Source organism: Sinocyclocheilus anshuiensis, unplaced genomic scaffold (genome assembly GCF_001515605.1).
Source record: "Sinocyclocheilus anshuiensis isolate Anshui unplaced genomic scaffold, SAMN03320099.WGS_v1.1 scaffold51, whole genome shotgun sequence".
Taxonomy (NCBI): domain Eukaryota; kingdom Metazoa; phylum Chordata; class Actinopteri; order Cypriniformes; family Cyprinidae; genus Sinocyclocheilus; species Sinocyclocheilus anshuiensis.
The window spans coordinates 2,273,082-2,300,699 of record NW_015548296.1 but is presented as its reverse complement, the minus strand read 5'-3'; the positions used below and the strand labels follow the sequence as shown (position 1 = coordinate 2,300,699).

General features: G+C 36.8%; 1 protein-coding gene across 3 annotated transcripts in view; it reads left to right on the top strand.

The window, feature by feature from the left end:
- Positions 1-27,618, top strand: part of LOC107656034 (prickle-like protein 2) — an 82,603-nt gene that overhangs the window by 21,058 nt on the left and 33,927 nt on the right. The window contains exons 1-2 of one of the 3 annotated variants that reach the window (XM_016443690.1): positions 10,030-10,170; positions 10,274-10,384. The exons of the other annotated variants lie outside the window; for them this stretch is intronic. The gene's annotated coding sequence lies outside the window, so the exon portion shown is untranslated. Of the gene's footprint in view, positions 1-10,029; positions 10,171-10,273; positions 10,385-27,618 lie in introns of those variants that run through there. 3 annotated transcript variants of the gene reach the window in all.

Genomic DNA, 27,618 nt, shown 5'->3' with positions numbered 1-27,618 from the left:
TGTAACAATAAGACTTTTTGTATTAAATTCAATATTATGATCAAATTAAACATTTGAATGCTTTTATTATTATGGCTATATGTATTGACACACATAAGTTTTTTGCACCAAAGAAAGGCTGTTAAATTTGTAACTGCTTGTGAGTTATGAAGAAAAATGTAAAATATATTTCAGTTGTCTCCCCTACTTTGCATGTGTGTGTGTTCCAGTCCTTGTTCCAAGTGGTGTAAATTAGCAGTGTAATTGCTGGCAATGAGGGCAAGAGCCCGGGGAGAGGATTTTGGGATAACCTGTTGCTTAAGCACCAGAGGGAATGATTATCCAGACACAAACACGCACGCATACATACAGACTTACTTTGAAGTAACTTCTCTCTTTTTATCTCGCTCTTGCATTTATTTGCATCCACATGATTTGAGCCTTTGTAGTGCAAAACCAAATCGAGTTTTACCTTACTTTAATGAGCTCCGATCCAGTGCAGTGAATATTTGTGTAAAGCAAACCAGCCAGAAGCGTTTTAGATGGATGGGTAGTGACATCAGATACACAAAGAGTTTGTGGACAAGTGAGGAGAAGAAAAAGAGGGAAATCTTGTTGCTAGTGTGATTCATGTCAAGACACAAACATCAGTTAACATTCACCCTCACTGCATTTATAATCACAGATTCCCATTGACTTAACTTTGATATGGCTCTCTGACCTCTGCAAAGTTCAAATTAGCTGTGTATTCATAAATATCAGTCTGACAGCTCACACCTCCAAACCTTCTTTTGCTGCTTGGAAATGAGCAAGCTCACACACTCAGCTGATAATGATTATAATATCTCCCGCAGTCTCTGCGTGCACATCTGTTTCACACATTTGAACACTTTGAGTGATTCAGGACAAATTCATGTTAAGTGTTTATTTTCTCTGCTTTCAAATTATCTTGTCTCTTTGAAAGAACAAATGGGAAAGTCCCGTAATCTCTCTGTATCTTCTATCTTTTACTTGACTGGTCTTATGATGACTACATTGCATCTGGTTTGATTAAGCATTTAGGTTTAAAGTTACAATAAATCTGAATCTTTGAACTAGAGCATGGTCTTTAACTCCCAGCTTTGTAAAACAAGTTTTTTTCGTGTCGTTGCACTGATTTTCTAATATCTGAGTGCTACTATGAATGCTGAAAATATAATGAAATCTGGTAATAATTTTTAAGGTTTGACCTTCAAGTGGCCTGAAAATTGACTGTGGCTGATTGTTTGTAATGAGAATTTTCTTTCTTATTTTAAGCTGTCACTTGCAGCCACTGGGGAATCAGTGGCTCGACTTTGGAGTGTTAATGTAAAGATAAGAGGGCTGTAGAGAGGGAATTGAGGAAATGAAGTATTATCACAATGTCACTCTAACTCACATTGCCTATTTACATATAAATGCATCCCACGTTCAGCTGTACAGCTATTCATCACAGATAGAATAGGTTGAAGAGGAAGGGGTAGAGGAGAGTAAAGAAGGGATACACATTAATCCACATGTTCAAACAAACAAAGCTTCAAAATATCCATCACATGTCCTACATGAAATAATATAAAATGCCACGATTCTCTGATTGGTATATATTTGGTTAGATTAGCCCCAAACAGAATGAATATGAACATTTTCAGTAACAGTGAAGTAAATATTTGATTAATATCTGCCTAGTAGGTTTGGTTTAAAAGTTATTGGTTATCGGACGATATTAAAGATGTTTTAATTTTTTGGTATCCACTAATAATTTAATAACACTGTTAAATTTATAGAATTTGAAATTAAAAAATAATAAAAGAAAAAAATATTTAAATAATATCGGTAATCGACCGATATTAAAGACGTTTTAATTTTTTGGTATCCACTGATGTTTAAAAAACACTAATTTAATAACACTGTTAAATCTACAGCAAAATCTAAAGCATTTAAACTGATTGAGTTTAGATTTAGTGTTTTTTTTTGTTTTTTGTTTTTTAAATTATTTTAATATTTTGAATATTGGCTATAACATAATTATTGGCTTATTTAATTTTATTACCACTCTCTCAGTAATTTTTGCACATACAGCAATGGGGGTTCCGGAACCCCGAACACAAAGAATACACAGTAAATAAAGAGAGAGAGAGAGAGAGTATATTGTCAATTTTGGTGCTTTGGGAACCTAAAATTAGTTATTGCAGTTATGTTGCCAAAATGTTCACGCCACTGTCATTGCCCTAATACAGGTCATTAGCTGAACTTGTATGTCAACCCCCCTACCTTCTTCAATTGTTTCAAATAACAACACGTTTCACTTTGAAATCAGCACGAGTACCTTGTTTGAAGCCAATAATAGCACTGTGTTTGACAGGCTGGCATTGTGCGCCCATTTCTATAAATTGCTCAGAAGTGAAGGAGCCCGTTAGGGGGAGGGGGAGGGAGGGAGAGGCCAGCGGTCGGTCATTGTTTGAGGGGAGACGTCTGAGAGGGGCCGCGCTTCAGCGCTCCTCCGTCTCTCTGGCTCTTCCTGCTGCCTCCTTATGATTAAATCATTCCCAAGCTTTCTGATACACAAACACGCATGCACACCCAATGCAGCTCGAGGGAACTCGGGATGTAATCCACACTTCATAAACTAGAACAAAACAAAAGAGGAAGAGTCTGTCTGTCTTGCAGACCAGGCCACGGATGCCTCTTTGTTCTCAGGGCAGACGGAAGACCAGTTGGCTCTTATTGCAGGCTTCTTCGCTCTTTAATTCCCTCCTGTCCCTCTGTTTCTCTCTCTCTCTCTCTCTCTCTCGCTCACTCACTCACTCACTCACTCACTCTCTCTGATATGACATCTGTTTATGTGAAATTGGATTTCAGTGGGTCCCGTGTGGCAGCCAGTCATACGTCTCCTGTATTTTATACAGGGTTGTGCAAAACTCTGAATTTAACAACTGATTCTCTTTCAATTAATGAGTTGTAATTTAGTTGGCCACATGCTCCACAGGATGTTATATTGGAATTTGAATTGGAATGACAGGTAGAGGAATTGCAATTGTTCATAACAAAGAAACAAAAATGGAATTTCATTTGTCCAGCAAAACAACAAAACCAGGTGATTTTGTAGGTGTCCTGTTTACTAAGCTATTTGTTGTTTGGCTCCATCTGGAAGACTTTTAAATTAATTAAAAAAAAATTAAAAATGGGGAAACAAAATTTTTTACCATATATAAATATATTACATTAAGAGTGTGCAAGATAGCATGTTTAAAAGTAAATCATGTTTAAACACTTTAAAAAAATCAATTTTGAATCGTCAGTTGTGACTATACATACTGTTTGCTATTCAGTTCAAATTGAGGAACTGAGCTGGATTTAACTCCCAGTTCAGTTCTGAATGGCACACAGCTGTGATTTTATCATTTCCTTGTTCCCCTTATAGGAGAAAGTGAACTAGAAAACAAGAGTGCTAAAGCTAGGGAAAGAGAGATGTGAGAAAAGTGAAAGAATGAAAGCGAGAGATAATAAGAGCAAGAAAGACTGAACAGACTCAAAGAAAGGTTGTCTGTCTCTATGGTCTCGTCTCAGATAAAACTCTCTGATGCGTGACTGGCAGATGGGCCGACACAAGCGCTGTGAACTTTACACTTCACTGTCAGTAAGTGGATTGCTTATTTTCACATGGCAGTTGGACTCCTCTCTCTCTCTCACACTTTTCTGAGTGCAGTTAATATCCCTTGTTTCCTGTATCCTCTGGAGTTTTACCCCACTTTTACTCTCACAGTAGCTCTGTTCTGGGAGTAAATGAACAAAAGATCAGAGCCATAACCATTGCATAAAGGGATAGTCCACACAAAAGTAATGAATTTACCCACTTTCATGTTGTTGCAAACGTATATGACAGTCACACTTTATTTTAAGGTCAAATTCTCGTTATTAACAAACCATTAATTACAACGTTTGCCTCAATAAACTCCTAATTTTCTGCTTATTATTAGTAAGATAGTTGTTAAATTTAGGTATTCGATAGGATTAGGGATGTTGAATATGGTCATGCAGAATATGTGCTTTATAAGTACAAATAAATAGCCAATATGTTAATAATAGGCATGCTAATAAGCAACTTGTTAATAGTGAGAATTGTTCCCTATACTAAAGTGTTACCTTTAGTAAAAGGTAAAACAGTAAGTTGTTATTCACTGAAAATATTGCATTATAGCCATGGTCACCATTCACTTTCATTGTATGGAAACTCCTTTGGATTTTTACAGCCAAAGGAACATCACACAGATTTCAAAATGCAGTTTCAATGAACTGTTCTTTGGTGACTAAAGAGTGCACATCCTGAGACTCATCATAAATTCATTCATTCCACCCATAATAGATTAGATCAGGTTATTTCCCAAATAGCCTTTTCCACTTTTATGTTACGGTTTAATGCAAATGATGCAATATCACCAAAATGAAATATTCATCAAGCCAGCCCATGCCTTCCCAGAGGGGGAATAGGCTGATTTTGGTCAGTAAAGATCAATGATATGTGTGCATCCTTGCATGTGCACGGTAATGTGTCGACCAACAGACCATGGCCTCTTCAGCCGCTTGTCAATATAAGTAATATTTGCTGATTGATTTTATCACTGCATCACAGGATAAGGTATCCCTGATTGGATACTTTTTTATTTGTGTGCGAGTGTGTGAGCATCATATGTCACATTCAAGAGGTCCCTAACAGGGAACCCTGCCAGCCACAATAGATTGTGAAAGGAATTTACCACACCTACTCAATTCTGTGGTCAGGATTACTTGACTGGTCTATTGTCTGGGTCGCTTTCAAGGCAATAGGTTTTAATTACAGCAGGAAACCTGTTTTGTATCATCGGAGATGGTTTAATAGACTATTGTTTGGCTGCTCTACAAATGGCAATGCTGATAAGATAAACAAGCTTTTTGTGTTTACACCTACTAACCAAAGAATGCTTTTAAAACAGAGTAGAAAAACCCAAGAAAGCTTGTGTGGCACAGTTTCCATCCATCAACCATCAATCATCCTTGGTTCTATATTTAGATCTTCCTTTCAAACATTTGGTGGGTCTGATGTGGTTTTGGTTTATTTGTTAGTTAATAGCCTCTCTAAACCCACATCATGCAAATAAGTAATCATTTCAGGAGGTTTCTATACTTATGCTGTATTCCTAGCGAAGTTATAATGCCATTAGTACCAGAAAGAGTTAAAGATGATAAGCAGCAATTCCCAGAATGCATTACAAAATTAAAAGGGTCCAAAAATGGTCATGTCTTTTGGGATGTAAACATCTGAGATTTGTCTTTTCGTCTGCTATGTATTGCACAAAGAGTCTGTTATCGTTCAAGACATTCCTCCATGCTGAACACTGTCAGTTCCCTCAATATGCTGATGCTGTGCTTTCCGGGAGAGGTCTTGAGTCACATCTCTACTGATCTTTGTCCGATATCTCTCCTGGTGGTTTTAAGCAGAGCGTGCTCTTGGAAACCTAATTTTATATGTGCAGTCTTGTGTGAGAGAACCAAAGACAATAAAAGGGAGAGAAACATTGAACAGAAGAAACTCAATCTCTCAGTTTTAGAGACTGGAAATATAAAGGTCGCGACCTCTAACTGTTTCTCATCATCTCTTCCTGTCTAATCAAAACCATAAATCTGCTCTATCTTACGGCTGTCACCCCGGGCTGACTGGTGACACGAACACAGACATCGTTTCTTCATTGGTTAAATGTTCTGCTTTGTTCATTTGATTGGCAGTTGAAGTAGATACACAAATAAACCTTGTCAGTGTTTGTGTCTTCTTATGTGCCTTTTGGGACCTTCTGTGATGGGCAAGTTAAACAAGCAGTAATGCTGTCCTGGCATTTGCTCCTCTATTTGGAATGCTTGAAGGTTAAAATTATGTCACGGAGGAAGCTATAGAATGTCAAATGCAATGCAAATAAAACAATGATAGCCAAAATTATAGAAGCCTGTTTCCGCTACTGAATAAATATAAAAAAGGTAATTGTGACTTTTTATCTCACAATTCTCATTTTGTTTCCCTCACATTTCTGACTTCTTTTCTAAGAACCGTGAGCTATAAACTGCGATTGTGAGTTATGAAATCCAATTTTGAGGAAAAACTAAGAAACTATTTTCGTACAATTGAGAGTTTATATCGCACAGTTCCGACTTGAAATTGAGAGTTTATATCTTACAGTTCTCAGAAAAAAAAGTCAAAATTGCGAGTTTACATTACGCAGATCTGAGAAGAAAAGTTAGAATTGCGAGATGTAAACTCGCAATTGCTAGAAAAAAGTTAGAATTGTGAGATAAAGTCGCAATTACCTTGTGGAAACGGGCTTTCATATTAAAGTTAAAGTGTTGAACTTATTTAGTTATGAACGTATTTAGGTAAAATTTTTTAAATTAAACAACTTTTAGCATGGATTAATTAATTTAATGTCCCTTCTAATCTGAAATAAGCTTTTCACATAAGCAGTACACATACATGCAGTGCATACTACTAGTCCACTGTAATACATTGCAGTATAACTGCAGTTCAGTGCAGTGTCCCCATATTATAATTACAGTTTACTGTACTATGAATATGCAAATGCACTGTAAACTGTACAAGTAAACTTCAGTACAATTTAAGTTAAGCTCATTGCAAGCCAGTCCATAGTGACAACAACTTTATGAAACTATGAATTTGTTTGTGTCCATTTCTTCATTTTCTTTCTCTAGTCTTCTCTTTTCTCTTCTGAAATGAGACTAAACCCAGCACTGAAAGATCTCCCTCCCACACCAGCCTGTGCTTAGACCAGCTATTGCTCATCACTTCTCAATGAATGATGCATTTTGAATGAATGATGCATTTATATAGCGCTTTATTGTGTATTTTTGTACACCCAAAGCGCTTTACAATCATGTGGGGGGGGTCTCTCCTCAACAACCACCAGTGTGCAGCATCCACTTGGATGATGCGACGGCAGCCACAGGACAACGGCGCCAGTCACCACACACCAGCTACAGGTGGAGAGGAGAGAGAGTCATAGAGCCAATCAAGTGGTTGGGGATTATTAGGAGGCTATGATTGACAAGGGCCAGGGGGGCAATTTTGGCCAGGACACCGGGGTTACACTCCTACTCTTTACGAGAAGTGCCATGGGATTTTTAATGACCACAGAGAGTCAGGACCTCAGTTTAACGTCTCATCCGAAAGACGGTCCTTTTTGACAGTATGGCGTCCCCGTCACTATACTGGGGCGGTAGGACCCACGCAGACCACAGGATGAGCACCCCCTGCTGGCCTCACTAACACCTCTTCCAACAGCAACCTAGTTTTCCCAGGAGGTCTCCCATCCAGGTACTGACCAGGCTCAACCCTGCTTAGCTTCAGTGGGCGACCAGTCTTGGGCTGCAGGGTGATATGGCTGTGGTGAGAGTCTGTGGCGAGAGTTGACATTCTCAAGAGATGTATGGAGAAGTATAGAGTGAAAGAAAGACAGAAAGAAGCAAAAACAAAACCTAGTCAAGTTAGCCTAGCTTACATCTAGTCAAACTAGTATTTAACTGGTTTAACTGATTGACTAGCTGGTCTCACGGCTTCTTAACCCCTCTAAAAACCTTTTAAAAAAAATAAAACATCTGGTTTAAGATTTTTGTAAATTAATAAATTGCCTATTTTTATAGGCCCATTATTTACTGTTATTACTATAATGACTTTGTACATGTGTTAGTATTATTAATACATAATAATTTTTGTTTTATTTTGATATTTTCTGTTTTTTTTACTTTAAAATTTTAGTAATTGCATATTTTTATAATTCTTGTTTTTTAACAATATACCCTGAAGAAAATGGGTGTATAAACAAGTTTCACTCAGAAATTGCTAGTAAATTTCACAAGTAATTCCAAAAAACTGGCAAGTAACATTACATTGAATGTGAAGATGTGAGATAGAAAGACTGAAATATTATTTTCTTGTAAAAGGTATACTGCAATAATCTTTATTTACAACTTTGAAAAAATATTTTTGTACGGCATGCAGTAGTTTTAGTTTTAATTTATTGAGTATTTCGTACTTTAGTTATCTAAAAATTAATTATTTAAATTAATCTAAACAAAGATGGGAAATGTTGACTTGGCAACTAGCTTAAAAAAGTAAGTAATCTGTAAGTAATTTGTAAGTAATCTTTTTTATGGTTTTAGTTAACAATAGTAACCCTGCTTTATACTCATCAAACTGGATGATTTGTAGAAGACAGCATTCATGTGTTCCTTCATGATGAGTTTGTATTATATGCATAAGGTGTTGGAGACCATTCACACAAAACCTCAGCAAAAAAGAAAAAAAGAGTAATTTTCGTATCATATTCTGTTTCCTTTCCCCGTTTTTCTCCTGCTCTGTCCTAAATGAGAGTGAGTGTATTAATTTAAGAGGAAGACTGATTTTGATACATGAGTGTCTACTATCCTGTACCCCTCAACAGTCCAAAAAGGTCCTGTCGTTGATGGCTTTTCCTTCCCGCTCTCAGATTTCATTACGCATTTCTTAATGCCTTTTTATGCATGCTCCTCTCTCGTTCTCTCTTTGCCCTCTTTAGAGTATTTTGAGGTTTTCCACACCCTGTGCTTAGTCAAAGATGTCTATGTGGGTCACAAATTATTTTCCCACTTAAACTAGAATAGAGTGCATTTGTTAACTGGCGGGTCAAGCTGTTTCATTCATTAAGTGTAGAAACAGTTCTCTCTGTGTTTTTCTCTCAAATCCCTAGAATCCTTCTCTCTTGGGACGCTCCTATTGATTGATAACTTCAATTAGCGATGATGTGAGATGGAACATGTTACGTGTTCATGGGAGCACGCAGGGAAAGACTTTCTCCCTTCCTCTCCTTCTCCTTTTCCCTTTCCTTCACTATTTAATAAAACAGTCATGATTTTCTCTCAACAGATTTCTTTACAGGTGTCATTACATACTCCTTAAGTGCTTTTTTTTTTGGTTGAAATATAGACACATACAATATAAAAATGTCATATTTTGAGCCGAAAAAACACCCAGTATCAAGCGGAATGCAAATTCGTGCAAATGCATGAGTCGGAAGACAACAGCCGATTATTTAGGTGCTCTATCTCACATCATATGACAAACCACACTTAAATTGCACATAAAAAGCTTCCATTCACATAGGCATTCAGAGCAGGTTGCCTGGTGCCGAGCTAACATATAATTACATTAAAGAGTCGTGCAAGCAGCCATGGAATTTTTACCGCTCCAAGTCTTGGCATAGTCTCCAGCTTCAACATTTAGAGATAATGTCAGACTAGCATGCTGCTTATAGGGTCATATTCTGCACCTATAACTTATGGAAAGAGCAAACATGATGGGGTGCAAAAATGGGGTTTATGGGAATGTTTCTTCCAAGAATGTCAGTTGTGAGCCACTGGACTCGATGTGATTTAATGTTAATGTTTAATGTTCTTACATTTTTTTTAAAGAAATCTCTTATGCTTGCCAAGGCTGCATGTATTTGATCAAATACATAGTAAAAACAATGATAATGTGATATATTTTTACAATTTAAAATAACTTTTCTATTTAGTATATTTTTTAAATGTCATTTATTTCTGTGATGGCAAAACTGAATTTTCAGCATCATCGTTGTCACATGATCCTTCAGAAATCGTTCTAATATACTGATTTGGTGTTCAAGAAATATACTGCCTTGGAAACCAGCTGAAATACGTTTAAGGTTTTTTTTAAATTTTATTTTATTTCAGTTAACCCTTATTTGATTTCAAGTAACACAATTTGGATGGTTTTACTTATAGTTTTAGTTAACTATAATATCCCTTAAAAATTACATTTGTTCAATTTTAGTTTTAATTAGATAGATAGATAGATTTTTTTTTTTTTACCTTTTTTCAACTGAGAGGTGATTTTAATCATGTGGTCTGCTGAGCTGTGATTGGCAGAGAGATTGATGACTCATGATTGGGGGACGGTTGGAGAGAGTTTAGTGGGTGGAGGGTGCTGGGTGCTGCAATTTTAGTCTGAGGAAGCAGACTTACCACCTCTTAGCACTGCATGTATTCGTTTTAGCCTATTTCTCTCTGTCTTTCTTCATTGCTTATTCCTCCATTCCATCAGCTCTTGTTTTTAATGGCTCTGCCACAGATTGCAGAGTGAGTGAAATCGTTCTCTGGCACAACGATTAGCTCCAAGCATTTGTCTTTCACTTGCTCATCCCATTTCACCTCTCTGCACTCAAATGTGCACATTTTCCAGTTAAGGAAGGACCGAGAGGTTTTACTGAGGCCTGTTATTCAGAAGCGATTATTCCATGAAGGTGTAACGACTTTTAAACTCTCCTCAGAAACCTAGTGCCAAAAGGAAGTGGTAAGTACATTTTACACACTCTTAGACTTGTGGTTTGGTGTGTTTCATACACTTCACTGAAACCTTGGTTTGTCAGACTTATCGTACTTGTGCTGAATTTTAAAGTTCTGTCATTTTTGTGTTGCTTTTCATCTTGCTTTGGTGAGAATGTCTTTGTTTTATGGCTGTATTGCAAGCAAATGTGTCTTGAATGCAACCCATATGATTAACAGACCAGGCAAAGTGCAAGAGCTACAGAAATCCACAAGCTCTTGTCATCTCAGCTGTTGAGATTTAAGCAGACTGACAGCACACAAATCTTAAAGTATCTCACAGCTGTGTGACATGCCTCTTGCTTTATTTTTAACCTCTGCTGTTGTTTTATTGGTCTACAGTTCTGGCGGGGCAGACTAGCATATAGTCTAGAGCTTCAGTATAGGAATGTATGCTGCTACAAACATATTTATGAACTTTGCCTTTGTTGCAAGATCCTCAAAGTTCAGGGTCACTATCCTTGTTGCTTGTAATTCTGCGTTCGGAGACAAGAAATTGGCTGTATATTTTGTTATTGTCTATTGAGACAGTTTATCTCTGTTGTGTCATCTGGATAGGACTGTAAATCATGACTATGCATTCTACGAGTACTTGCTGTTGACTTTGTTTATGGCGCTCATGTGTAAAGGCTCGTGGCACCGGCACGCATTGGGGACAGATTTAACGTGTCGCCCCGTGATATCCTGCACACGCCCAGAGGGGTTTTTCCTGTCACATGTGCACTGTAGTCACTTGGAACTTGAACTTATAAGTGCATGATACATAAAAAGAAATAACCAAGTTCTTAGAAATAGGCTTTTTATATACATGTTGGTTTCAAATGGTTTTGAAAAGCTTTTATTCAATTTTCAAGTTTTAATTGAATGATATCATAAAAATATAATGTGGTGTCACTGTCAAGTAAAACATTATATTTAAGATACATATGTGTATCTTAAATAATTATTGTAAATAAAGTTTTACAAATATTTTTGCAAATAAACACTTTGCTACAAAACATCATGGATAATTAATAAATATCATGTTTTTAGGGAGTTGCATCACATGATATTTTTTTCAACTTTGCCTTGTCATAAAAAGGTAAAATTACCCAATATTTTAAGGTCAGAGTGTTCCTCTCTATGTTATGATTACCTGTTTTATGATTTATTTATTTATTTATTTTTACTTTGCATGTTGGTCACACCACACGATTTGGCAGACAACATTCGATTTGGCAGTTTAGTTGAAATATTTTTGTCTTTTGTTTTCTTTTTTATTATGGTATTATGGTCAAGGCAGTTATCACCCTGACATTTTATACCTTTGCAAAAATTCCCTTTGCCTTGCCTTGCATTTTTGTGGATTTTTTTAAATAAATAAATAGATGTGAACAAAAAAAAAGATTCTGTCACATCATTAAGCCTTATGCATTCAGTACCATACACAAAATTAATGTCTTTTGTACTTTTTCTTAGTTTCTTTATTTGTCTCTCTTTTTTTCCATCTCTGTCCTTGGCATTCTTTGTGGTGCTAACAGGATAAGTGAACATGCTGGGGACTGAAGATAAATACAGAGACAGTAGCCAGTGAATGAAGAGTCTAGCTGTACTTTGAGAAGAGTGATTATGAGGTGAATGTGTAGATAGGAGAAGGCATGTTGAGAGGTGACAAGGATAAAGCTCTCAGTCTACCTTAATGCACACTGCAAGCAATGAATGTGGCCATTGATTTTTTTAATTTTTTTTGGCGGGTGCGTGGGTGCCTCCTAAACACAATCTTTCCTCTCTCCTGCTGCTCGCTCTATTTCCTACTCTCACAGTCACAGCCAATCAAAGCTGAATGTGCAGGGCTCCAAGAGATCTGAGTTCGTCACCCAGACGGAATTTGAGTCATGGACCTGTGATTCATAATGGCCCTCTTTAATACCCCATACATATATATAAACAAACACAGTATTTTAAAGCATCATTAAACAAAGGGTCATGAGCCTGGCTCACTTACAGGGGCCATATCACATTTTTTAATCCTTTAATTTATCATGATTAAATTTTTTCCACTTGTAAAGTTAGACAAGGTAGTAAGAAATTTTTTTTCATGACTATTTTCCAACCTCTCGTTGACCCTTGATATTAAACAAGCTGTTACTGCTGTGTCTTTAAATTAATTTAAAGACCAGAAATTTGTAGAGCTGCCGGTGTAATGTATTTTGCACTGCGCCATTCTTCAATAACAGCCTCTTTGCACCATTTATTTCCTTTTAATTTGATAGGATCACAGAGCAAACATTTCAGATCAGTTCAGTCTTTGAATATTCCGGGAATGTTCAGGAGGTGCAGAGTTGAAGGTGCTACACCCAGCACAATGTCTGGTGCACATTTGTACGTTTTCTGTTGTACTTCCTTCTTATAAGTTCCTATAAGTTCATATAAGTTATATGTTCCTGTGGCTCAGTGGTAGAGCATTGCATTAGCAGCGCAAAAGGTCGTGGGTTCAATTCCAAGTTAGACAAGGTAGTAAGAAAATTTTTTTCGTGACTATTTTCCAACCTCTCGTTGACCCTTGATATTAAACAAGCTGTTACTGCTGTGTCTTGAAATTAATTTAAAGACCAGAAATTTGTAGAGCTGCCGGTGTAATGTATTTTGCACTGCGCCATTCTTCAATAACAGCCTCTTTGCACCATTTATTTCCTTTTAATTTGATAGGATCACAGAGCAAACATTTCAGATCAGTTCAGTCTTTGAATATTCCGGGAATGTTCAGGAGGTGCAGAGTTGAAGGTGCTACACCCAGCACAATGTCTGGTGCACATTTGTACGTTTTCTGTTGTACTTCCTTCTTATAAGTTCCTATAAGTTCATATAAGTTATATGTTCCTGTGGCTCAGTGGTAGAGCATTGCATTAGCAGCGCAAAAGGTCGTGGGTTCAATTCCCAGGGAACACACATACTGGTAAAAAATGTATAGCCTGAATACACTATAAGTCGCTTTGGATAAAAGTGTCTGCTAAATGCATAAATTATTATTATTAAATTATGAGTGGGCCAAGTTTTTAAACACTAAATAGTAATGGTTGATGTGTAAAAGTGGGCAGTCATGTGCTAATGTTGCAGATAGGGATGTGTTTTTCGACTTACGTTAGGGGTGTCGCAGTATCCCTACATGATTATTGTGGCCAAAAGAGTTCACGATAATGATATTATCAAAATATCTATAGAAATAGAAAAAAATGATAATAAATAATGCTAAGAGTCAAAGTCATCCTTAATTTTATTTGTTTTCTCTCTTTTTTGACCAATGAATCCAACTCAAAATACAAATGTAGGGAGGCGATTCCAAAAAAACTCCCACACTGGAGCTTTTTTTAGAGTGCTTTTTTTTTTTGTGTGAAATCCTTTCATTTCAATAGCAATCCGCGTGATAGGGAATGAATATTTTAAAAACACAGTTTTTGCATCGCACTCAACTTGGTCACTTGAATTTGCTATGTTGACCAACATGTTTGAAAGTGACTTATGTGTGAGCTATGCTTCATATATCGCTGCACTAGTAATAGATGATAAACCTCACATGTTCTCTTCCAGCCCTCTGCATTCACTGTAATGCTGTACTTGATTCTGTAGCATGAATCAGTGTCTTTGTTAATTGCAGCTAAATTTATACTGAAAAAAATTTGCTCATTTTTTTTTCTTTTCAGTGACGTAAAGCATGACGTGCTTTTGTGGGCAAGACAGAGATGTTGTATAAAAGAACAAATTTGAATCTTTTAAATGTTTTATGCTCACCAAGGCTGCATTTATTTGATCAAAAATACAGTAAAAATAGTAACACTGAAATACAATTTATGTCTATCACTTATTACTCTAATCAGTGTTTCATGGTCCTTCAGAAATCATTCTGCTGATTTTAGCGCTTATTATCATCAATTTTGAAAACAGCTTGATGTTTTTGTGGAGGCCATGATATTTTTTCAGGATTCTTTGAGGAGTAGAAAATAGCCTTTATTTGAAATAGAAATCTTCTGTAACATTATACATTTCTTTACTGTCAATTTTGATTACTTTAATGCATTCTTTTTGAACAAAAGTGTTAATTTACTTAGCCCAAACCTTTGAATGGTAGTGTATTTACGGATTTGTAATTTAATTATTTCCTTTTTTTAATTAAATCATTGTTACTAATTGCACTGATTTAAGCCTTGAAGAGTGCACCAAAAAATAAATTATTTTGTGTTTTGTGTTTCACAGAAAAAAATCTTGCATGTTGGAACAACATGAGTGCGAGTAGTTGATAGCAGAAATTTAATTTTTGGGTGAACTATCCCTGTAAGTAAAAAGTAGCCGTTAAAAGGGTTCAATTTGGCCTGACAAAATAATGAGCCGTGAAGAACCATTAAAAATAATTTAATCATAAGAGTGTTTGTTTGTGAATCAGACTACACTGAACGCAGCGATGAAAGAGTGCAGATGTTCAAAAACCTCTAACAGTCATGAATATCATTCGGTTCCAGTATCTTTTAAAAATAGTTCTTAACCCTGTTGCTGACACCCACCCACAAACACATGCACATTTCTTGGCAGACCATTTGCTAGAGTTTCTGCCTGTGGAAACTTCGAGGGCTGCTCCAAACAGAGTATGCATGGTTAAACCAAGGACTCTTGCAACCATTGCGGTTGTAATCACTTAGCATGGAGCCATCTGTGATTATTGATGACACACACTAATTGGGATCATAGATCATCTCCCAGACACTGACATGACCACTAAAGTCAAATGCTGGGCAGCCAAAGGTCGTGTGTTAATGCCAAGTGTCATATGTCATGTGTCAAGTTAAAGTGAGCCAACCCCAAAGGCATGTCTAATATCTGCTGTGTACGTGGCTATGTGGGGCTGATTTGTCAGATATGCACATAAAATATAGCTCTGTCCTGCTTGCATTCACAATAACTGAATTCATTAAGAGTATCAGCTCTCTCTCTGACCTGCAATCTTCTCTTTCTTGTGGATACTTTGTGAACATGACCCTCTTGGTTGGAAAATAGTATGTCTGCAGCAATTGGGATGGTAAAGTTCATAGCTGCTGGCTAGTCTGAATGTCTCTGGCATGTGATACTACTGAGATTGGTGAACTGTGAGAGGCTGAGTAGAAAAGTCAGGCCTGGATGACAAACTTCAGCTTTAATGGGGGGAAACTTGTGATCTGAACATTGTGCGTTTAATAGTTGCAATGATTTTTATTTAAAAAAAAAAAAAAAAAAAATTAAAAGGTGCTGACTAACATGGAGTCAAGAGGGTCTTTGTGTTATTGATGACAATGAGTTGAATGCAGTGACTCATATGGCCTGACTGTGTAAGATTTTGAAAAGATTAATTTATCTAAGAATACGTCAGCTTCAAAATACTTTTATCATCAGATTAGAAAGACTGTGACTCAGTAAGCATAAAGGCTTGATGACTCCTCAGGAAATATGAAGTCTGTATGTGAATATCTGAACACAAATTAAGATTTTTTGATGACATCTGAGAGCTTTCTGACCATGCATAGACCGCAACACAAGTGCTTAAGGCCCAAAGAGGTAGTAAGGACATCATTAAAATAGCCCATGTAACATCAGTGGTTCAACCATAATTTTATGAAGCTATGAGAATACTTGTTGTGCGCAAATTAGGGATATGCAAGTATCAAATTTTCATGTTGCGATTAATTGCTAATGCTTTTATCATGGTATACGGTATTGAAATTTAGCTGCAAAAATGTGTTGTCATAATACAGTATAACAGGTTTAATAACTTTTTTCTTATAACAAAAATAACTGAACATTTAAAAACAATAAAGCAATACACAAAATTATAAAGCTAAAAATTTTACACAGATTAAAGTGCAAAAGAATTATAAAGACTAATAGGTATCACTTTGTTTATAATAAGATCTAATTAGTTAACCTTAGTTAATGCATTAACATTAACAATGAGCTACATTTTCTACAGAAGTTATTAATCTTTGTTAAAAATACAACTCTTAGTTTATGTTAGCTCATTAAATAACAGTTGCAAATTTTGATTTTAACAACGTGTTATTAAATACTGGAATTACCTAAGATTAATGAATGTTTACATTAATTTTTCATTGGCAGTTTGTTAACTAATGAATTAACTAATGTTAACTAATCAAGCCCAAATGTAAAATGTGACCGAACAATAAAGAATCAAAACACTTTCAAACAATATATAGGGCATATTGTAGTTCAGATTAAAATGTAAAAAAGTTAGAAAATAAATAGACTATTAAGTCTAAATATTTAAGTATTTGGCGTTGTCATGAACACCATAGCGAATACACAAATCTGAATGGCTATTTAAATACGTTTCAGAAACGGAAAGTAGAGCAGCTGCTTTGCTTATGGGGTTTCCGGGGGAATGGCTGCATTTCTGCTGTTCAGCGCCATCTGCTGTCAGAGAGTGAATGTGCGCTTTCATTCAGAGCGTCTCTCACGTGTTCTGCCATGCGCTTCTCATCCGTGCTTGTTTACATCAGTGTTGATACAGCACTTAATAACATGACAAAATTTTTAATTTTGGGTGAACTATCCTGTTAAGATGAACGAATATGAATACATGAAGTTCACTTGTGTGTGTGTGTGTGTGTGTGTGTGTGTGTGTGTGTGTGTATAACTCTGAGAGGCCTGTTCTAAATGTATAAAATGCTGATCTTCTGATGTTTCAGGAACAGGTGGTGGAGAGGCTATAGACAAGCTCCTTTAGAACTAGCAGTACTGATCCAGAATCAGTCTGAAAACTGGATACAGGTCTGAGGACACTGTTTGCAAGTGAAGAAAAAAAGAGTCAGAAAAAGAAAAGATGATGAAACATGGATGCAGTTAGAACCGATTAAGATGGAGAACAGAGTCAGCAGGTTTGAGGAAGAAAAAGAGGAACATTTAAAATGAACAAGGAAATATAGAAGGTGCAGCTACAGTACCTGTGATGATGAATGAGTCTATAATGAAGTATCCCTCCCTCCCCCTCTTCTTTTTTTCCTTCACCTCACTCTCTTTCTCTTTCACTGGCTGTCCAAAAGCCACAGCCTTGGCAGCAAACACCCCACTCCATCACGTCACGCCATGCGCGATCAGTGGACCTCATCTATACACACTCGTTTTCAGAGCTTTGCCGCACAAAATGGCAAACGGACCCCCAGGGATAACTTTCAGTAAGTCATGCTTAAGTGTGACAAGTGTGAACTTTAGAGCGTGTTCTTGATATGATAACACAAATGGATGTCAGATGAAACTGATCATGCTTGGTTGTGTTTGTCAGGCTATGACAGCATCATGGGCCACGTACCACTGCTAGCCTCTGAAAACTTTGGCATTGGATGACGAGAACAAAGAAAAGGATAGAAAAGCTTCCCGATTGAAGTGTGTTCTCACTTTGTAATAGAGCCAGCAATGTTGTTTGTGTACCGCTGGAACTTTCCAAATGTCCTGTAGTGTGTGTGTGTATGTGTGTGTGTGTGTGTGTGTGTGTGTGTGAAAGAGTGTACAACGGCTGGGCATGCTTGAGATACCTCTGCGTGTTTTGCAAGACAACAGGCGAGATCTCCACAACAGCTCTCCCTCTGTGTGCTGAGTGACATAAGGGGACTTTTTCCACCAATTTGCTGTGCGTGATGTCTTCATAGTCCTGTCACAATTGGAGGCTCTTGTCCAAGGGAATGAGAAAAATTACAGGTTTGTGCGTACGCGTGCAGAGAGCAGCGTGCTTTCAAGTAATGCTAACGCCATTGGAGATTCATTGGAAGGAAAATGAAAAACACACTTGAAAGAAAAGGGGAGGGGGGGAGTAAAAGGAGGACAAGAAACTAAGAGAGAGGCAGAGACAAAGATATGTATATGAATATATGTAAATTAGGAAAGCCAGGAAACATTGTACTGTAAGTGCCCTTCACAGATTTATTATTATTATTATTATTATTATTCATTTATTGTAGTTTTATAAGAATATATTATTTAAATGTACACATTTTTTGAGAGAACTTACAAGCATCTGTATAGATAGATAGATAGATAGATAGATAGATAGATAGATCTTTTGATCAACCGTCATCTTTTAATGACAGCGTTTATTTTAAATAAGCCTATTTAAAACTGGGCTTTTTTAACTTTTAGAAGCCCTCCAAAGCATTTGTTATAATCTCCACTTAAAAGCAGTATAATGATGTTGTTTGCTCATGTCTAACCATTTTATATCTATCTCTCACAGACTCTTTTTAATTTGTACCAATGTAAATATGGCACGTTCCCTGACTAAACTCCATTTGTGGTGTAGAGCTTTTATGAACTTACTGCCTGTAAAGAGCATCTCAAATCACTTGAGGTTCCAATTTGGTAAGGATACCTCAAACCATGTGTTCAGCAGTGTGTATATACTCTTCTTTTGCTACAAGAATCTACTTAATAAATGTATTAGAAGCCTAAATCAGATTAGAGAACATTATGGTATCCAAATCCCAAACATACTCGACTGTTTCTTTTCTCCTCATTCATAACCATTAATTTAGGCAGTGTTCAGCCAAGCTTAAGTCCCGATCATGTTTCCAGTTAAAGATTCATACTGAAGTGTGAGTGTGTGTGGGCTTGATGTCTGTAGTTCTGCAATATTCAGTAAAGATTAAATTCACAATGTTGGCCTTCATGCTAACAAAGCTCTGCCAGCAAAGGCATCACTGGGCCATCACACACTGTTTCATCTGATCTTCGATCAGGCTTTTGTTGGCGTCCTTATGCACAGCAATATGCAGATACGGGTCCAAGCTGGACGCACTCTCATTCACTCCCCCAGCCTGACAATCTGTCAAAAAAATCAAGCATTTGCTTCCCCCCTCTCTTTTTTTCTTGTTCTCTTTCTCTAGCTTTGTCCGTTTCCTCTCTTGTTTACCTCAGGGACACAGGATCATTCGGGAGTCTTTTCCAAACAAGTAAATATACAGTCGCTTGTAATTGATTTTCCAAATACAGCAGAAGACATACTGAGAGGAGCAGCATTATAGGACACCATCCAGGAGTATATTATATTATATATTTATTTTATTTTATTATCTTTTTTTTTGTTATTCTATTGTCAATCCCTGCCCTGTAGAAATTTTCTAATACAGCATCCAGTCTGTTTCTGCCTTTAAAACACACAAACCATCATCATATTTTTATTTTATTTTATTCTTCAATCCCTGCCCTGTAGAAATGACCTAATACAGAATCCAGCCTGTTTCTGCCTTTAAAACACACAAACCATCATCATATTTAAATTTATTTTTTATTTTATTTTATTTTATTCATCAATCCCTGCCCTCTAGAAATGTCCTAATACAGAATCCAGTTTGTTTCTGCCTTTAAAACACACAATCCATCATCTATTGCTTTAAAGTACTGTAACAAGTCATTTATTCTGTTCTGTTCTATTCTATGCTATTCTATTCTGTTATGTTATAGGTTATGTTAAATGTTTTGTTCTGTTCTGTTATGTTAAATGTTCTGTTCTGTTCTATGTTATGTTCATCAGTCCATGCCCTGTAGAAATGTCCTAATACAGAATCCAGTCTGTTTCTGCCTTTTAAACACACAATCCATCATCTAGTCATCTAACTATTTTATTTTATTTTATTTTCCATCTCCATCAGAATTACAACCAGAGTTTCTAAATATGCATCACACAGCATCAAGTCTGTTTCTTCACACACACACACACACACAGCAACATCTAGTGCTTGAGTGCAAACCACACGTCAGGAATATTAAAAGGGCATTAGTTATCGGAATAACGCTGATGGTGCAGTTTTCAGCCGCTGCGTGAGGGAATGTGTGTGTTCGTGGCCTCATCTGGCCCGGTGGTATTGTTTTGTAGGTCTTGCTAAGCAGTCCTTCGCTCATTAAGCTGGTGAAAGCTGTGGTGAGTGTGATAAGACTGCTAGTGATTGCTATTAATGTAACACACTTCTGTAGCCTTTCACTGGGACTGACTGACTGTGTAGATGTAATTAGGTGGACAGGATCTGTAAATGAGCACAGACCATGAGTTTTAGTGCTTAAATATGGCGGTGTGGACTGTGTACTGTGTTTGTTCATATTGCGTGTGTGTAACTCCAGAGGGCAAGTCAGAGTATTACTTCCCTCCAAGTGGAGTGTTGCTGGCATTCATTCTGGTTTTCAACCATTGCAATTTAAAATTACACAGACCACCTCTTTAACTTCCCTCGGGCTTTACACCTCCCTACTAGCCACGAGATCTGCCCTGAGTGCCTTTAACGCTTATGCATACAGGACTAGAAAAAAAATCCAAAAAAGGATATTTTTCATATTTTTTATTAGGTATTATTCATAAGGTTTATCTACATGCACTGTTCTTATTTTTATTTTTTAATGCTATTTTATGATTTAACCCTTAATCGTAATGTGGATTGTGTATGCATTTCACACGAAAAATACAATTTAACAGTTGGTTTAAGCTGTTCCTAAGCCTCACAGTAGATAGTGTTTGTTTTGATGCTTAGCTCTATAGAAAAATGTGACACTGTGACTTTTCTCAAAGAAAGCAAAAGCAAGACTCATGTTGACTCTGTTACTGCAAGCATGAGAGAGCAAACTTCATCTTTCTTTTCCTCCTCCCTCTCTCCGCTCTTTTCATCTATTCCTCATTTTGAACACTGACACATAACACTGCTAAAAAAAAACCTATCCATCTTTCTGTCCGATGCCTCTGCCCAATAAATGGCACCGGTTTCTTTTTGGACAATGACCTCAAATGTTTTCACCGTATTGTGTTTAACACTGGGTTAAATGTAGAGAAAGAATGTTAATTTATAAATATCTGAGACCATTTTTGGTATTTTTCTAAGATCAATCTGATATCTACGACCAGAAATTAAGCATTTCAAGATTTCATGTACCCAGAACTGGTTTCTCCTTGCGTTCAGGGTTTAATTTCAACCACATGCCGTGTTTTATGGAAGATATCTTGATCCAGTGACATCAGAACAAGGCGAGTGAGACATTTAACCATTAACACCCTAACCCTCCCTCCCTAATGTCCCTTCCCCCTAGGCTCACACATTCCCACAAAGCCCTAAATCTGAGGCTAAATAAAGGGTTGGCACAACATCCTCCCAGATGCCAGCAAGAGGAGAAGTGTGATAGATCTGTCCCATTGAACGGTCATGCTTCAGTAGATGAGCTGGATGGTTGATGTGTCTCTTTCTCTTTGTTTGGTTTCTAGTCAGCATGTTATATGTTGAACATTTACTAACATGAACACATTTAGCCCCATGGTGTTTTTTCATCATTGCTTGACTAAACCATTTGCAAACAATTAGGTTCCTCCTGAAGCCCATTGTCAACTCCACACACACACATGCACACACAACTCCCTGGGGCTTGAGGAGGGGTTGTTTCTCTAGAAATGAAAGAGAATCTTCCATGGCCACGATGAGTTTTCAAGCTTAATCATTTCTTGATTTGTTCAATCTTATTGAGACACACACACACACACACACACAAAAACAGCTCTCTGTAGCACCTAACCCAAATCTGTCAGATATTCTCATTAAACTCTGATGAACAGAATTTGAACTGGTTGTTTCACATATTAACAATAATAGTAAAGGAAAAGCTCACCCAAAAATGAAAATACTGTCACTGAAATTTTCTTTAATTCTTTTTTCGCGTCATGAGAGTTTCATGAAAGAATCTTAAGTCTGATCTTGAATTAGTTGATTTGATTTACAAAACTGGTCTATGGTAATGATTAATTCACAAATTGAATTCTTGAACTGAGCTCAGTGGCTTAATGATCTGACTTTGGGTTAAAGTAATGAAAGAGAATCTTGTTCATGTGGATCCTCTGTAGTGAATGGGTGCCGTCAGAAGGAGAGTCCAAACAGCTGATAAAAACATCACAATAATCCACACGCAATCCACAGGACGCCAGTCCATCAAATAATGTCTTATGAAGTGAAAAGCTGTGTGTTTGTAATAAATTCATCAAGATGTTTCTATGTTTAAACGACTAAAATTCAACTCTTCTCGTCTGAATCTGGAGAGTAATATGCTCAAATCAGGCAAAGATTACAAGCCAAAACAGTTCTAAACAAATAAGTTTATAATAAATATGGATTTTAATGTGTGAGGACAACAAGGGATGGACTTTTTCACTGGAGGAAGTATTATTATGGATTATGCAGTGGTATTTTAGTCAGACGCAATGGCTTTAAGTTAAAACGCCTTGATGATTTGTTTCTTACAAACATGCAGCTTTTCACTTGATGGACTGGAGTCATGTGAATTACATTATTGTGATGTTATTATCAGCTGTTTGGTCTCTCATTCTGACAGCACCCATTCAATGCAGAGGATCCACTGGTGAGCAAGTGATATAATGCTACATTTTTTCAAATCTGTTCCGATGAAGAAACAAACTCATCTATATTTTGGATGGCTTGAGAGTGAATAAACATTAAACAAAATTTAATTTTTGGGTGAACTATTCCTTGGTAACTCTGAAGGGGAAAATGATCACACTTGGAATATAGTGCAAGAGTTGTAATAACTACTGATACTTCTATGGTGATTTCATGTCATTTGAGTCCTCATTCATTGTAATTTTATGGTAAAGAGCAAGCAGTGCAGTATGTAATTTCCATTAATCAAAGAAAGTCGTACATGTTTGAATCGTCATGAGGGTGAACAATGGTGGCAGAGTGAATTGTCCCTTTAAGCATTATGCATTACCCGAATGTCCAATAGTTTAAAATACCAATATAACCAACCTTGTGCTCTACTTACAGAAAATGAGGTTAAAAGCTTTGCTCATCATGACAATGTCTATCTTTAATGGGCTGCTGTCATTTTTCATCTCTGTAATTTATTGGATGGCAAAGACTTAGTCATGCAATGAATTGCCGTTTAAACAAATCTAAGACTGTGCCTTGTAGAGTCCTTGCAATGGCCTAAAAAGCATAGTTGAGAAAGCTGGTAGCAGATGAACAGAGAGAGGGTGAGACCCACAGTGAGTCATATCTTCAGTATTAATGTCAACTCAAGGCAATTAGAGGCAGCAAAACTGGCTTAGAAAATATAAAGGACATAGAAATGAATCATGGTGATTGTTTCTTCCATTAAGCAGGTGTGAGGCTTTGATACAACTGATTTCCATTTTGTGTCTGACTAATATGCTGAATTTTGTTTCCGCTGTTCTGGAAGAGTGTGACATTTTCTTCCAAAGCTGAAGGAAGTGTGTCATTTTGGTGCCACTTACATCACTAAATTAATTTGCTAAAACAATGCTCATTCACCAAGCGTGCGAATACACAAATTGGTGCATGAAATCTGCAAATAAGTGTTTTCATGAACAAATCATCATTCACCAAAAACTTTATTCTAAATTTTCTAAAAAATGTAGGAACAACTGAAACCACACATGCACGAATCACATACTCTACTGTAGGTAGCCTTTATAATTGTGTTGAAATGTTATATTTCATCATATATAATGAAAGAGTATAGCTTGGGCTGCAAGATTTCGCTGTATAAATATGCAGATGGATAATGGGAGGTTTGTAATAATCTGGGTCTGTATAAAATATGTTTATTGTTGTTTAAACTGGTTTTAAGGATGGCACACTTGGCTTCGCTTGGGAATCTGCATACTGTCAGGCAAGATTGCATCTTTAGAGCGTCATAAGTTTTCTGCTGTAAAAGAAATGTTGTTTGAGAAAAGCCCTTATACGGAGAGATATGGTTTGGGCGTGTTTTATGCAAATGACTATCCTCAGTTATGCGGTCACTCATTTGGAATACTCATTTGGAATTAGAACAAGGTTAAGAACAAATAACGTCCATATGAACATAGCGAGTTAGAGTTTTTATGAGATGTTCTTCTGTACATACACACATGAAATAGCCTAATTCATGCCATTAATAGTGAATGAGACCTAATGATTGGCAGATAAACAGTTAGCCCCACCCCCAAACTCAAACCATTGGTTAAGGATGCACAAACAAACAGATTTTTTACAAAGATTTTTTGGCATTTTTTGATTTTATTGTGATAGGACAGATCAGAATTGAATCGAAGCGAAGTGGGAGAGAGAGGAGAGGTGGGATTGTGAAAGGTCCTCGAGTCAGTATTCGAACACGGGATGCCCACAAGGCTATTGGCACCAACAATCAAATGATTTTAAATCATTAAAGAATTATTTATGGGACTTTTTTAATGAAAGTATTCTCTTGATGGAGACAAAAGTTAATTATTTCAGATCTGGAACAGCATGTTGGTTAACCCATAGCATCTTTTAACTTCTGGTTTGTGTGTGAGGGGTTTTTGTTCGAGTTAGGGTTAGGGTTAGAGTTGTTTTTAATTGTGTGTAAGTGTGTGTGTTTTTAGCCGACACAGGATCTCTAAAGTTTAACGCTGGTCACCATCTTTAGTGTGTCAAATTCATCACCTGGCCTCTAAAACAGAGCTCTGTGGTGGAGACTCGTGTGAGTGTGACCGGTCTTGTCCTGAACTCCTTTTGTTCTTATCTCGACAGCATCTCGTAGATTGCATGTTTGTCTGCTTACCAACAAAAAGACAACTCTCTTGAGGGAAGAATAAAAACCAAATGAAAACTTGAGATGCTACTTTAGAAATAGGAAGGATTTGCGAACACAGGCTGTAAAACAGACCAGATGGTTGAGTTCATACATTGTTTGCACTCCCACACACACAATCCTGTGAGGAAGGAAAAACTGCTTACTAGCGTCATTTCAAATCTGTGAGCCTTACATATTTATTTCATTTCATTGCCTCTGCACTACATATGATATGCGTACTTAAGAGGTTTGCTAGATCATGTTTAGATGCACATATGGCCTGATTTCCTACATAATTTGCTTAATACTACGCAAAAATAAATAAATAAAACAAGATCTCTGTGGGTAGCTGATAGGAAAACCTCTTTAGGCTTAGATTAAACACTAAATGATAGCGTAAACAGATCAATAATGTGATCAAGAACACCCGTGGGTCTGTTAGCCTCTCTACTGAGGACTGCAACCATGCTAGTTCAGGCTAATTTATGCTAGTTTGGCGCTAGACTAGCTAGTGGAGGTTCATAGCCATATTGTAGCCAGTAAAAGTTAGCTGGTGTCACTGTTTAAGCTAAGGAAGTCTTGTTGGTTTAACTAGCTAAACACCCTGCTAAGACACTAGCATCTAAAACACAACATATCCTGCTAACTGGTCTTTTTATCTGGATATAGTGCCTTCTGCTGCATGCTAATGCTGTTTTGTGCTGTTATACTATTAGCAAAGCTTATCTGTATGACAAGACCTTTAATGCCAAAAGTGCTAATTATCAGGCATGTGTCAACACAGAATGCTCATATGCTAGCCGCTGCGCCACTGACCTCTGGCTTGAAGATAGTAATTCACAATAACCATGATGAAAACAGACATGGTGCCCGTTTCTCCGTCCTTGTGTTTCTGACACATAGTTTTGTTTCATTGTTTTATGGGTTCATATTCAGGGCATGATAGCTAGCCTGCAACACAGAAGAACAAAATGGGATAATTATGTCATATCCTCTGATTTGTTACGCCTGCACAGTGACGAATCGCCGGAAGGGGTGACAGATGCAGCGTTCAGCAGATTGGTCTCTCGGCACCAGCCGTGAATGATAAAGTAGAGCGATTACATATTACAGCCATGAGCTAAACGGTTTTAACATTTTAATCAGTAATTAACATCAAGCCAAGAGCCGTTGGGATGCAGACAAACGGGATTGAGTTTTTCATTATAGTACGTGGAGTTGTTGTTCATTTGGCTTGTGATTTTTAATCTACAATCTTCAGAAGGCACAAGCCCAGTCTAATAAACACGTAACATATTATTGACGCTTTAAGCATAGCGACATTTATTACAATGTTCCATTAAATTCACCTATTAGATTTCAGTAGGGATGAACCGAAATGAAAATTCTTGGCCGAAGCCAAAACCGAACAAAATGAAACACTGGGCCGAATACCGAATACGTTTTTTCGTGTGTTTTTTTTTTTTTCGCCATTGCATAAATTAAATAGCCAAAATGTGCTTTTTACTGTTTTGTCTTGCTTTTCAAACAAAAAAAAACAAACAAAAAAAACAATTTAAAAATATTTAACTCTGAACATTTTTAACATTCTAGCAGACACTATACCAACAAAGCACAATTTAGCTTAAAATTAGTAAGTTAGTAAAATAATATTTTTTGGCTATCAGACCCCCTTCTTGAATTAGACATGTATTTTTTACTGTACAATTAAAAGCAGCCTTGCTGAGAAGAGACTTCTTTTAAAACATTAGAAAATATTACAGATCTTAATTTGAACACTATATGTGTGATTGTTATAATAAATGTATTAACAGAGCTGTTTTAATGATTATCATTATTATTGTCTTACTTTTTATTTTATTGTACAGAACAACAGTAAAATTACAATACTAACATTTATGAATGTTGATAGAGTTCTTGCTTTTTCTCAACTTTTATTTTGGCGGAAACGCGCAGGAAGACTTCAATGCTTCCTTTTTGTTAACACTGACGAGCGCAGATTTTCCTCGCGCTTTGGACTTTGAACCCTGGTTAACAAGCAAATAGTGCCGTGAGCTCGTGCAGGGCTGTCAGAATACAGTGGGTACGGAAAGTATCCAGACCCCCTTCAATTTTTCACAGTTTATTTACTAATTGTTTAAGGCCATTTCGCGATTTCAATCATCATACAGTAAACCAGCAACAATAACCCCTTCCTCTTCTCATCGAAGACATGCGATGCAGTACTAAACACTCTCTCGCTGTCGGTGCTTGTAATGATTTTTGCGTCTTTCTCCGACAGTTTAAATGCTTCCACACTGCTGACGTGTACTGCATTAAAGAGTGCGCGCTTCTCACTCTTCGCTGGTTGCCATTTGATCGCGTCATATCATTGTTCGGTACAATTTATTCGGTCTTTTCGCTTATTCGGCCGAACACCGAAAGAGCTTATTTTGCTATTTTCAGCCAAATCATTTCGGTTGCCGAACATTCAGTGCATCACTAGCTACTACTACTACTACTATTACCATCTTGTGCCCTGCAATAATCATTTACTCAAAACTCTCTTTTATGAGATAAAGGGAAAAAAAAAAAAAAAAGAAAATCGGCAAAAAA